A 13,281-nucleotide genomic window follows, 5' to 3' on the forward strand; every position below is an offset into this window, starting at 1 on the left:
TAAAAGCAGCATGTCTTCAGGATCCCATGCCACAGATAAGCTGTAGGCAATATATAACAAGTCAGAGATGGTCTGCATGTGAGAGGGACAGAGATTTGATCAAGGTGTGCTGAACCTCAACCTGAGCATCAGATGCTCCTTCACTCTGCTTTTGTGCTGTGTTCCTGGGTGGTCCTTGGGCACCCATGGGAGCATTGTACTGATAGGCAGGAGAGGAAAATCAAAGCTTCGTTTAGGACTAGTGAGAGCCTTGGGACAAGACACCAATAAGCAGCTATCTCTTAGCAGGATGTAACAGCATTTAGTTTATTCTGTTTTACTGCACGTGATGAGCCATGAAAAAAAGACACCCAGACACAATAACCAGTATGGAGTACTAGGTAGAGAATTGATGGAAAGCCTACATTTTTAGAAGTCTTGGGTCTCAGGAACCTTTTCTCCATAAGATACCAGATTTAAACTACTAACATGAGCGGACTGGAAGCATAGCAGACATTACAACAGACTTCCTTGTGTCTGGATTTTAGCCCACTTCATGCTTGTTTACTGAGGAAAATCAATCATTTAAAGGTGTTACATTAACACACACAACCTAAAGCTCTAAATGGCCTCATGCAGAACTGAATAAACTTGTAGTTTCATCTGTAGACAAGACCTGCTATAACCCATTTAACTACTCTGTCAGTGCCCAGATGAATGAGTGTTTTGATTGAAATAAAAATGATGTTCAACCTAAACTATCTTAGAGCTAGCACTTCCTTACACTATAATTTTTAATCTGTGGTGCTGAAAGACCCTACAGTGGAAAAGCTACAATTCATTTGTACCTAGTTACCAAAAAAGGCACAGCGATCGCTCAGTGAAAATGCTATAGTGAAATGATGCAGCTGTGGCAGGGGGGTTGGAACTAGATGATCTTTAAGGTCCTTTCCAACCCAAACCATTCTATGATTCTATGATTCTATGTTTGCTAGCTAAAGGCTGGACAATTTTGCCACTTTTTTCTGAGCAGTAAGCTCTCCAGTTGATTTCAGCTACATCATAAATTAAGATCTGAATAGTGGATGAAAAAGTGGTGGTCTTTGGTGGCTCAGATACACACTGTACTACATGTGTCTTTAACCACATATGTATATATATAAGTTGCACACAAAAGAGCTACATATATGAGTTACAAACAACCTACCAGAGCATCAAATTCTTTCTGTACCTGAGATACATTGAGGTACGCTGAAATTCCTTAGAAATTACAAATGAAAAAAAGAAATAGTTTCAGGCATATTACTAAAAATAAAAGGATTAATTAAGGCAACTTTACACATAAATACTAGCATGTCTTCCACAGCTTCCCCTGGGAAACTTTTTCTACAGCTTCACAAATCACAATTAGGCAAGTCTGCTTGACAATCAAGATAGAGTCTGTCCCCACCCCATCTTCCAGTATTTACTTAGTGTATAAACCAATGAAAGAATGACTTAATTCAGTCTCAAAATGAACTCTCGCCTCATGGCTTTCTTTGAAAGGCAGTGGTCATAAACACCCACGAAGAAAAAAGCCAGTTGGTGCCGCCATGCAATTAAATGAGTCACCAGAGATGGAGAGAATTCGCAACACAAACCAGGCAAAACTAAGCAACTGTTATACGGGGGGTAAATGATGTAGCTGGATGCATAATCAAAGCAGCAAGCTAATGACTTTCTTGACGTATGAATTTCAGTGCTGGCAATGAAAAGATAGCAGAAACAAACATAATATTATTTTGTATCAGGAAGAATAAAAAGGAGCCTAAACGTGCCATCAATGTTAGGAGATGACCTAGAAAGAAAGAAGAAAGAACTCAAAGATGTGTTTTTCTGTAAAATGACAATTTTCTACAATTCAGCCAACTGCTTACAAGAATATTCCAACTTACTGGCACTTTGATGTGTTGTGCCAGTTACTTTCTGTATGGTAGAAAATCCATTAAAAATACTGCGTTCCTCTGGCAATACATATAACGTGTCCGTCCCAACTCTTTCTAAAAGAGCTTCATAAAATCCCTTTTCTGTAATTCTAGAATGTTTTACCTGTGCACACCTATTTATGTTTTCACAGAGATATGTTTGAAAGAACCCTTGAATCATGGATTTTTTCAACATATATTTACTGAAGTGACTGGTTTTCTTCCATCTAGCTAGTGAACCTTCAGTACCACAATACATATCCTGAAAGGGAAAGATCAAGGTGACGCAGACATTTCCAAGACCATCATGTCTGGGGTTGCCGTCTATTCCACTTCAGCAGTATATTACAAGTGCTAATTCTAGTGCTGGCACATAAGAGTTGTTGCTGTTTTGCCTAAGCTCCCTTTTGTCAGACACTTCAGAAATGCTTGCCTTTAAAACGAATCTGCAAGTTCCAGTGATCTGCTTTATTCCTGGCTGGGATTTTGAGACTTTCCACAGAATGAGGTCAGAAACACCAGAGAAACACCAGCCACGGCTGCAGAAAGTTGCATTATGCTCAGTTACCCTGTAACTGCTCAAGGCACAACATGATGAGAAACATAAGGAAAGCATATGGCTGTGCTTAAGCTCAGCACTTGTCAGACTTGGAAACTAGAGGACAAAAAGAACCCTGCCATGTCCTTAAAACCACGAAACCTAAGAAGTGGCAGAGACCCTGGAGAAATTATTCAGGTAAGTCATACAGAAGAATATCCATACCAGTTTCCCTTTATTGCTATATAATCATGACAGAATAAGCTTTTAGTATCTCATCGTCCAGTCTTTTGTGAAGTTGCAGTCATTAATGCTATTACTATCATTCCCATGGAGTCCTACTCAATAGCCTAAAAAGCCTCAGTTTCAAGAAACTGTTTTCCCTCTTCCTTTCTATTCCATTATTCACAGATGTACCTGCAGGCAGCTCTCAACAGCACAGACACATTTTTCCCATCTGCATCTCCCATATGGTCTTCCAGTTAGAGAACACTGGGCAATCTAGCCTATGACAACTACTCTTCCTCCTTGTGTAGATGCCACTCAAGGTTCCCACAACCACAGACATATATTCATTATATGAAATTGTAATGAATCATTACCTATCTTATCCTTCCTTTTAGGAAAGGCAATCCTTCCCACTGTCCAAGGTTTTGTCACTCTTCTCTGATCTTCCAATGGAGACACTGTGGTCTCAAGAGACAGGTAAAAAACTAAAACATGTCTAGATATCTCAGTTCCTGAACTTCTACATTTGGAAAAAAACAAGGAAAGCAACATGTATGCGATTAAACTATTATCTATTTATAGCAGAGGTAACTTATCCATACAGAAATGTGTCAGCTAGACACCCAGTTACTCTAAGACATGAGAGGAGAAGAAATGTGTAAACTGGTGTTAGCACAGCAGGTTAGATGCAGTAGTCACATTATTTCACAAGCCTGCATCAAGATTTCTAAAATGTGAAGCAATAACCAAAGTGTGAAAACCTTTACACCTCTCCCATAAAATTATGGAAGAATATATATCCAAGAAAGTTTTCAAGATTTCTGATGATTGATGAAAGAGTGAAGTGAACAATATGCTGTAAATTAAAATGGTATCATTCACACTGTCATCAGGAAGCTCTTGAAAACTCAGAATTTCTTTGCAACAAAAGGAGGACTGACATCATACTCTTTCTGTAGAGTCTGGGGTGCAATTTAATAACTTTTATCATCAGGCAATTCAGAGGGACAATGCTATTAAACAATTTTTTTTTGCCATTTGCACATGGATTAAAATATCCAGCTTCTATTAATTAAAAAGAATGCATCATGTTATTCTTGGAAAAGATACACATTTTGCCTAACAGTTTTGTAACGGTACTCTGAAAAAGATACTGTTCATGAAATGCTATTGAGTTCTCTGTCTCAGAAAGAGGATTTTGCATATGTGATAAACACAACAGGAATGTACTTATTGCAATAAGCAGCCAGTAATTATATCTCATAAAACCTAAGGCCACCATTCATGTTTTGAAAGCCTCATTTATTTTCTTCTTGCTACATTTCATCGCTGGATGAAACTGTCACCGTTTTCAAGATTAGTGCTACATTTCTGCCCTAAATATCTGCTGCAAAGTCAAAGCATGCTCATGATTTAGACTACAATTTGGTAAGCTTTCATAGGTAGCCCTTGCCTGTGTCCACAACATAAAGTATCCAGGGGATGTAAACACATTGTGAAACTAGAGAGAAACAGGATAATTATTTATTCTTTTTGTTGGGAGAAGAGCTGAAAGGCAATAAGAAAAAAACTTTTTCTCTTTTGAGGTTGCCTCATTCCTGCCAAACGACAGGCTCAGCTGCAGATCTCCGTGTCCCAGACTTCAGAAGCTGGAATTCCTGCCTCTCCTGTATATGCAGAAAAACTTTTACACAATCATGTCTCGTGCTGTTTATTAAAGGAAATGATAAATCCACATTTAAAAAAATATCCCGTTCATAGGCATCTGTAAAAACAACTTCAGACACTAGCAATACAAAGCAGCAACTTTCAGAGCTATCAAAGAAAGACAAGGTCTATACCTCATTTTCAAAAGTTGGTTGGCTATTTCCAAAAATTTGACTTCAGGGCAAAATGTCAGACAGGGTGGAGTCTATTTTTGAAAATCAGTACTGTGAGAAAATGCAGTGGTAGCACTTAAACGGAGATGTGTGCTATCAAGAACTACAACTGAGAAAACATCCTTCCAAGTTTTCACCCGATATTTTCATTTCTACATTGCCTCTAAGGCAAGAAAGCATTCAATAACAAGTCACCTCTAATACTTAATTCCATTATTACAAAACTTTTATTGTGTCTTCTAATTGAAAGAAGCAGCAATTTTTCTTCTTGACACCCTGTATGGACTATGTGGCATCTATTCAAAAGAGCCATTACAGAGAAGGTTTGGCTGAAGAGATAAACATTGCCAAGTGAGCTGAGTATTACAGAAATTTCAGTGACAAACTTCTTTATCTGCTTTACAATTATTCGCTAGGAAGCTCTTTCATTTTTTGATGATACTGTATAGAAAATCCTCCTCAGTCACATCAGTTCAGAGAAAATATTTTGTAGATAAACTTAATGGAAAAGGGAAAGGAGATTGGGAAGAAGGAGGAAGGCAGTTACTTTGATTAGCAGGATACAGACCACAGCTTAAAATTATGCTGTAACATATTATATTAGAGAAAGAACACTTTCAGTATGAAAGAAAGTTGCTAGAAATGAAAAAAAGAGATCCAAAGAACTGCTTCGTCAAAAAAGGCTGGACATTGCAGACTGTTGTCATTTAACTGACAAGAGAAATGTATTATGGATTAACAATTATATAATCTTTTTGAGTGCAAGTTTGTGTTTGTGTGGGATAAACAGAAAAGAGCTTTTCATAAATCTAATGCATCATTAGATCACAGGGCTTCACTATTCCATTATTATATTAGATTGACACGTTTTTCATGTCTTGACTAGATTCTCTTTCCTTGGGGAATAAATCCAAAAATCTTGCAATAATAGGTTAATTATAAGGCTCTTTCTTGAGGCCAGATTAGATTTCAGTGCCTGATGCAGAACTTGCCTCTAGCTTGAGAAGTGCGGAGACATGTTCAGGCAGCGCAATCTTCTGCAGGGCTGCAGCTGTGTTATTAAGACTGGTTTCAAAATAGATGTGCTCTCAGCATATGCTGACATACAGGTCATACAGACAAGGATGATTATCAGATATTATTCAAGACAGAAGCTGCCAACTTGCAAACAGTACTGCTGGATGCAGTGTTTAGCTTCATTCTGTGAACAAGGAGTTTGTTCTGGTCTCCCATATTACATGCTCATTTAAATGAAGAGTTAGCATGCCCAAATACTACCGTGATCTATTCTTATTACATTTGGGTCCACTGCACTTTTCATAAGTGCAGGCACAGGTAGCTTCTGCATCTTTACCAGCTTCCAGCACAGGAATTACATTTGCTCCACTCACACCTTCATCTGAGGAGACATTGGGAAAAGATACTTGCACAGAGCTTTTACAAAGTCCAAAATGACAAGGTGTAACTTGGTGACATCAGACTGAAAGGGCAGCCATGTCTGTGGTTTTCAGGACTTTGAGTGAGATGTTCTTGAGGTTTCTCTTACAAGCTAGTGCCCAGACATGGGCAGTGAATTCCACTATATATCTTAAAAATGTTTTACATGCATATATCTTTTCAAACAAGTAAACATAGTTTCAAACACAAGACTGCAGGCTTCAGGCCAGTGCAGAAGTGAGAGTGGTCATTATAAGAAACAGTTGGAACTACGCATCTTGGCACGTGTGTAGTTTTGAATTCCAGACCTACCTCCTTCCTGAGCTCTAGAAAACATCATCTCCATTCTTTCCATAACCTGGTTATCAGGCAAGAAAACCCAGATAAGGAAATAAAAAGATGCATATGCTACACTGCCTCTCACTCATTCATTTGACATGTCATATATCTCCAGCTCACCTCTGCTTCTTGGTAGACAGCAAGTTCTGCATCTGAGGACTCTGCCTTGTTTATCTATAAAAACACTTAAGACACTAGTAATCAGAGAAAGCAGCAGCAACCTGTATCGCCAGGGTTCTACAATTCTGACATCTCTCTATGGTGTGGAAAAATCCATCTTTAAGGATTTTAAAAAGTATTAAAGAATTTTGTGCCCTGTTATTCATTTTCCTGTTGGGCCCAAAACAATCAGTCTAAAACCAGTAGCGGAGTGACAGACTGCAATAAACCCTCCAAAACACAAATTAAGCATGACTACAGAAACTCTGCTTGAGCAAAGTAACTTCCACAGCACACACAACCCAGGTTTCAATCAGCATAGCCATCTGCTAAGCCATCTCCACCCAGATCCTGGAGAAACAGAAAGCACAAAGAGACAAGTATGCCACGTCAGGGACACAAGCCAACATTAGGGTAAGGCAAAGTGAGGAAAACTGTAGACCCACTGAACTGGAAACTCATTTAATCAGAAAAGGTTTACTTCGAAAACTGGAAATATACACATCCAGCCCAGTATCCTAATCTGGGTGGGGAGGGGGGGGTTTGCACAGCTGTCTCTTGTTTTGCCACATATATCACACGAGAAGCATTCTCATTGCCACAGGTTAGCGAAATTTTCTATTGTACTCTCATCTGGCTTTTCAGGGGTCTTTTGAGTTTTCTGTTGCAAAAGAGACTAGTATCTGTTTCAATTCAATGTTTGTCTCTATCTCTAGCTCTTTGAGTGGTCCTGCACACTACTTAATTAGAAGACCATGCATTTCAAACTCCGGCAATGGCAGAATTTAGTTGCATTTTAGCCCAGAAATGAGGACACCAAAATTAGAGCAATTGTCTGAATAATAATTTTTTTTGTTTGTTCCACTTAATATTCAAAATCAAAGTGAAGTGGCCTTGAAAAGACAATCTAATATTTATAGCGTGTATGATTATAAAGCACTTATGATCAAAATTATGTTGCAGATGTTCGTATGGGAACGCAGCAATGCTGAAAAAGTCCAAAGGGAAGCAGAAAAATTGAAAATAAATTGGAAACTGACCAGAAGATCCTTTATATGTAAAAACCTTTTATGCAACTATGTTTTTGTCAGAATGTGCTGACTCTAATTTCAGTTCTCCAAATCTGAATGTTAAACTAAAGTGCCTCAAAGAGAATAGTTACTTATCTGTATGAAACGGAAAGAAAAAAGAGAGAGGCTAAAACAACTGCCAATTCAGTAGGGCACAACTCCATGTCAATCAAAGATCAAGAGAAAGATTAATCATGATCTAATCACACAGTATTGTTGTAGAAATGCCCAGTAACACCTGGGCTGGTGAACCAGGTGTGTACACAGGATAAAGTTGTTCTGGTTTGGTCAGGAGTGATGCTTTTCAGGCCTTTCTGAAAGAATGACATGAAAATGCCTTCAGTCCAGAAAGGTACTCCTGGCAGCAGTGCGCGTCATTGAGAGCATCAGGCGAAAGGACAGGACCAGGTCAGCTAGTGGAGGATGGAGCTAGGTTAAGATGCAGGAAATTGATCTCCTCTTCCCACTCAGCCACAGGTTTCCTTGGCCTTGAAAACGACCATAAATTTCTACATAAGAATCTGAGCACAAAGTGCACAATAACACCATTCTTCTGAAATGCTCCTCGGAAGCATTAGTTCCTTTTAAAAAACAATAGTAAGATTCCCTTCAATCCTATCTATTTTTTCCTCTTATACTCTCTCATCCTCCCCCAGCCTAAGGTAACCGGGATGCACATTTTTGCTTTTAAATAAACTACATATATAAAGTAGGATAATATGACAGGAACCATTTTATAAGACCACAAAAAAGTATAGTACCAAAGTTCACTTATTGACAAGGCATTTCTCCAACCTCATGTTAATAAAATCTAAAAGACCAAAATTTACAATATACCAAGTCAAGGCTAGTTTTCCTAAAAAGGTATTCTTATTCTAAACCTTATTCTATCTATATCTCATTTCCTATACGATCTTTCTCTTTCCTCCTCCTGTCAGGTCATAGTATTGTAACATTAACCTAAGGAAATGACACCTCGTCCCAAAGAAAACTAGGCAGCCAGCTCCAGTAGCAGTGACACTGGAAGGTGGGACAGGACAGGGCAGGGGTAAATGCTGCTGCACTCACATTGCAAATTATTGCAGATGCCTAAAACTAATTAAACTATTCTGTCTCTTTCTACAGCAAGAAATCAAGGAGCAGCGGCCTTCAGGCAAAGTTCCACAGAGACAAAGGGAGATTATTGTATTGCGAGGTGACTTAAGCCAGACCTTTTGCAAGGAAACAGTGATTATTAAGAAATCTTGGGAAACTTCATATCTTACTCCTGCAGAAAAATACATACCCAAAGCAAGAGAAATTAACCCAGTCACTTCAGGAACTATGTATTTACAGAATATCAGATGTACTGCATTGAGGTAGCACAAGCAGAGGCTCAAAAGTACATTAAAAAAAGTGAGCTCTAGAAAAATTTCAGAAAAATGAATTCTACTCCATTTACTCAGGCATGTAGAGAAAATAGTGATTATATTTAAATGTCAGCACTATTAAGCAGAACTGGGACAGACCTGATGAAGAACCTCTTTGTTATTCAGCAGTACAGTTCTTTTATAAAATCAGGCAAGGCACAGACTTGCCAAGAAAAATGGGCTGATGAGAAGCATAAAGCTGTAATGCTCCATGCCATGACTATTTTGGGCCTAACAGAGACAGTTATCCTAACTGAGCATCTCCTTACACCAGGGTACAGATACTTCCTTGCTAGAATCTCTCAGGAGCACAGATGCAGAGTTCAAACTTCCTCTCCCAATCTATGTTCAAGCTCTATGTTTCTAGCAAGGTCTAACACAAAATCTTTTATAAGCGAATGAACAGTAAGCTTCAGCAAATTTTTGTTACTGGTCTGAAACCTCATAAGAAATCTTAAGATAAAAAGCAAACATATGCATCTGTCATCCTGAAGATTCCACGGGCTTGCTTTTTTGTTTCTTTGCATCTTGCGCAATCATTTACATGAATGCAAAATCACCATGATAATGAGTAATCAGTTAACTGATTCCAAAAACTGAGAGGCAGAACAGGATACAAGTGATATCAGAACAGCAAGTGAAACCAGAAGGAATTTAAGAAATCTTATTCCAAGCCTGATCTTCACTTGCTACTGGTTGCAACATCTGAGACCATGTTATCATAACCCTGTGTTGTTAATTACTACCTAACGAATAGAAATGAGGAAATTTTAATTCTGCTGGAGATTGCTTAAGTCTGAAACGTACCTTTAAAACAGAATGATAAGTATCAAACTGTGAAAACATTCTGAAGAAATGCCTTAAATGACAAAAAATATTTTTCTGCTATTGTTGTTTTAATTTCTAAAATATCCAAGAAACTGTTTTAGAACCTAAATTTTAACACATGAAAAGCTGTTTTGTTCACCCATCCTGAGGGCTCTTTGTTTGGTTGTGGCACATGAGAACTTTATACTCTCATAAACACTGGCACAAAATCAGGTTGATGAAACCACGTAATTAAAAAGAAGAACATGAATTATACAGTCATTCTGATGTTTTGTAGACAAGGCTTGTTTCAGCAAAAATGGCAAGTATGTTTTTCCTTGCCTTTAAAGTATGATGGTGGCTGATTTCTGGTGCAAATTGAAAGACCAGTTATTCAAAGTACTCCATTCATTTCCTTATAACCCAAAGCAGATGACATTCAAAATCAAACACATCAGAAAGCATTAGTAAGCATAAATGCTGTTTGAGCCTGATGCATAAATGGCTTCACTTCTGGGCTGACTTTTTACATACAAGTTTCCACGGAAAGAGCATTAGATGATGAACCAGGTTTTGAGTCAAAAAACAGAACAGTTCTTATCATCCTCTTCTTACTCATACCGTTGGCACAACAGAGATTTGCAGTCAACCCTTCCTAACAAAATCTGAAGCATTACAATTGGTCCCACAGAGTGTGTGAAAGAACTTCACCACCACTGCATCCAAAGATCATGTTTTTGTTAGAGCAGCCTACTTGTGTGTTACTGCAGTGATTGCAAGCTGACTTTTTTTTTATTTTTAAAAGCACCTGATTGTAATTTATATCTTCACACTGAAGTTGATTACAACCTGCTGTTACACATGGTACTTGACTCAGTCATCTTCTCCGGTTATTGACTGAGCTAGGTTTAGCTATAACCCTGAAGTGGATGACGTAAACTGTAATTATTTAACAGCTTTGTTTTGAACAGGCAATACTCTGATCCCATGAAGTGATCAGTCTAACTTCCTGGAATTTTGCTCGTTTATTAGTTAACTTATGTAAGCCCAGCTGACCTGATGAAAACAATGGAATTTCTTTTCCTCTAAATTCAGAGACACAGATTCAAACCCTTAAATTGTGTTCCTTCTTCTGTTTCTTAAATATTTTCTCTAACTTGAGTGTCCTGGGTGTTGATCCTGCTGTCCCTTCTAATTACATCAGCATATAGTGAAGTTATAGCACCTCAAGACATTGTTACGGTATCATGTGAATTCCAAAAAAAAAATTACTTTCAGGAGTAAGTTCCCCTTGGACAAAAACCATAGGTCACGTTGGTCAACCTTGCCATAACACAATAGTCTAACTAATCTGTAATATCTGAGCACCTTTTTCAGGGAACACTAGTATGAAAGACAATATATACACCTTGTTCACAAGAGCTAATGGTGCAGTCTTTACCGAGGAGCTGTATTTCCATTGGTGAGAGAAAGTGAGCTGTTTTTAAAAATGAAGTGTCAAGGTTCCTAGTTTTGTAGCTGTCTGGGGCATGAGATTGCATAGCTTGATTTCTTATTAACGCTGGCCTATTCTTTTATCAAATTGTTCCTGTATTGAGTATAAGCCTGTGTTTGATGGAATTCTTGATTTGATGACATGAAGAAATAAAGTAGGTGTTTCTCCTAAAACATATTTTCCTTAATTTCAGAAAATATCGGTATAAAGCATATATAGATATATTCACAGTGATTTCCTACAGTAATTTGAAAGGTACAAGAACAATTTCAAGACTATCGTATAGGAAGTTCCACCTTTTACTGACAAGAAACGAAGAGCATGATGATGGTTATTGGGATTAGTGGTGCAACATGAGTCAGTTCTGCTCAAGAGATTTGTCACACGCTGTACTGTATATAGATGGTTACCCAAAGAATAGCAGCACAGATGTTAAGATTACAAAAGGAAATGTGTTTTAGTGATTTTTCAGTGGTGAGGCATAACAAGGGGTTTGCATAACCCTAGCTAATTACGCACGATCTTTGTCACACCTCGGAGAGGGTTTTGCAGACATGGTTCCTTGGTTGCCCAGACCCTGGACATAGCTAAATACATCTTGGCTCCCTTGACTAGGTTTCCTTCTATCAAAAACCATACTGTAGAGTCAAGTCTGCTTTCCCCTCAAACTTCACAGCTGGGAAGTGTTTTTGGCTATCTCTGTTCAAACAAAGCGCCTGAGATGCCATTACTGGATTAGAGCTAAAAGTGCACAATTGAACTGGTAACTAGGGACAGCTCCAATAAACAGGCAGAGTGTTCAAATATCAAATGATGCCGTATCCAATGGATTTTGTCTCTGATCAACGTAAGAACAGGATAAGAAATAGTTTACCTCTTACTTTAAAGCCCTCTGTTTTGCGATCATTAACTAGGTAGCCATTGTAAAGATTTGATGATGTAAATGAACCACCCATTTTGCAAATAGGAAAATGGCTGTTAGTGTCACAGCAAGGACAAGAATTCAGGAACAATTGTCCCAGCCTTGCACTCCATCCCAACAGGATTTCACCATACAGGGAGAGATACAAAGCAATGGCCTGTATAAATGTAGAATTGTGCAGAGTATGTTGGGTTAACCCACATCAGCTGGTTAACTTGTAAGTCACAGAGCCTGGCAAATTCACAACCATGTTTCTAACAGGCACAATACTTTAAAGGCAAAGAGCAGGCAAAGAATGTGGATTCAAGGCTCTATTTCCTATATATTTTTTTCAGTGTTTACACATTTTAGCTTTGCAGGCCACTCCCATTTTTAAAGAAAGATTAACATACTATTTTGCCCCAATTACACATGTAATAGCTTTAAAGTAGACCAGTGCCATTTATTAGAAACAAATGAATGCTTTAATGCAAACAGGTATTTCCATTCATCTTGTTGCACCTAGGGAAAAATCCTCCAGATTTTTATAGAAAAAAGACACTTCTCTACTCACTTAGGTTTCAAATGTAAATTTACAGAAATCTTTCCTGTGTTCTTAATGGAACTAGAAGGGGCCCTTCCTGAACTACAGAAACTAAACTCATTTCCTGTCTGAGCTATGTAGTGTTAAGAAACAAACAAAAAATAATAAGAATCTTTCCTTTCATACAGTGCATGAGAGTAGAAGTACAATTAGATACACGTGTTTTATAAGTTTATTAGTAGCTCACAGCCCAGATTTTTTTTTTTTTTCATTATGCAGCACTGCAGAGGTTAACAGAAGAATGACTGAAACGGCACGTTGAAAATGAGCAGAAGAACAGCCTAAGAAAAAGCTCACAGATAACTCTACTGAAAATATCTCCACTCAGTCTGTATCAGGCAGCCAGTGAGGTATAAACAGAGCAAAGACAACTCTTTAAGTAGCAACGTGTTTGTTTTACAGCCTGCCCACCCTGCCTGCCTGCTTCCTCTATTAGAGCACTTTACTGCACACATGAAGAGCTCTCCTGGA

Source organism: Nyctibius grandis, chromosome 22 (genome assembly GCF_013368605.1).
Source record: "Nyctibius grandis isolate bNycGra1 chromosome 22, bNycGra1.pri, whole genome shotgun sequence".
NCBI classification, from domain to species: Eukaryota; Metazoa; Chordata; class Aves; order Nyctibiiformes; family Nyctibiidae; genus Nyctibius; species Nyctibius grandis.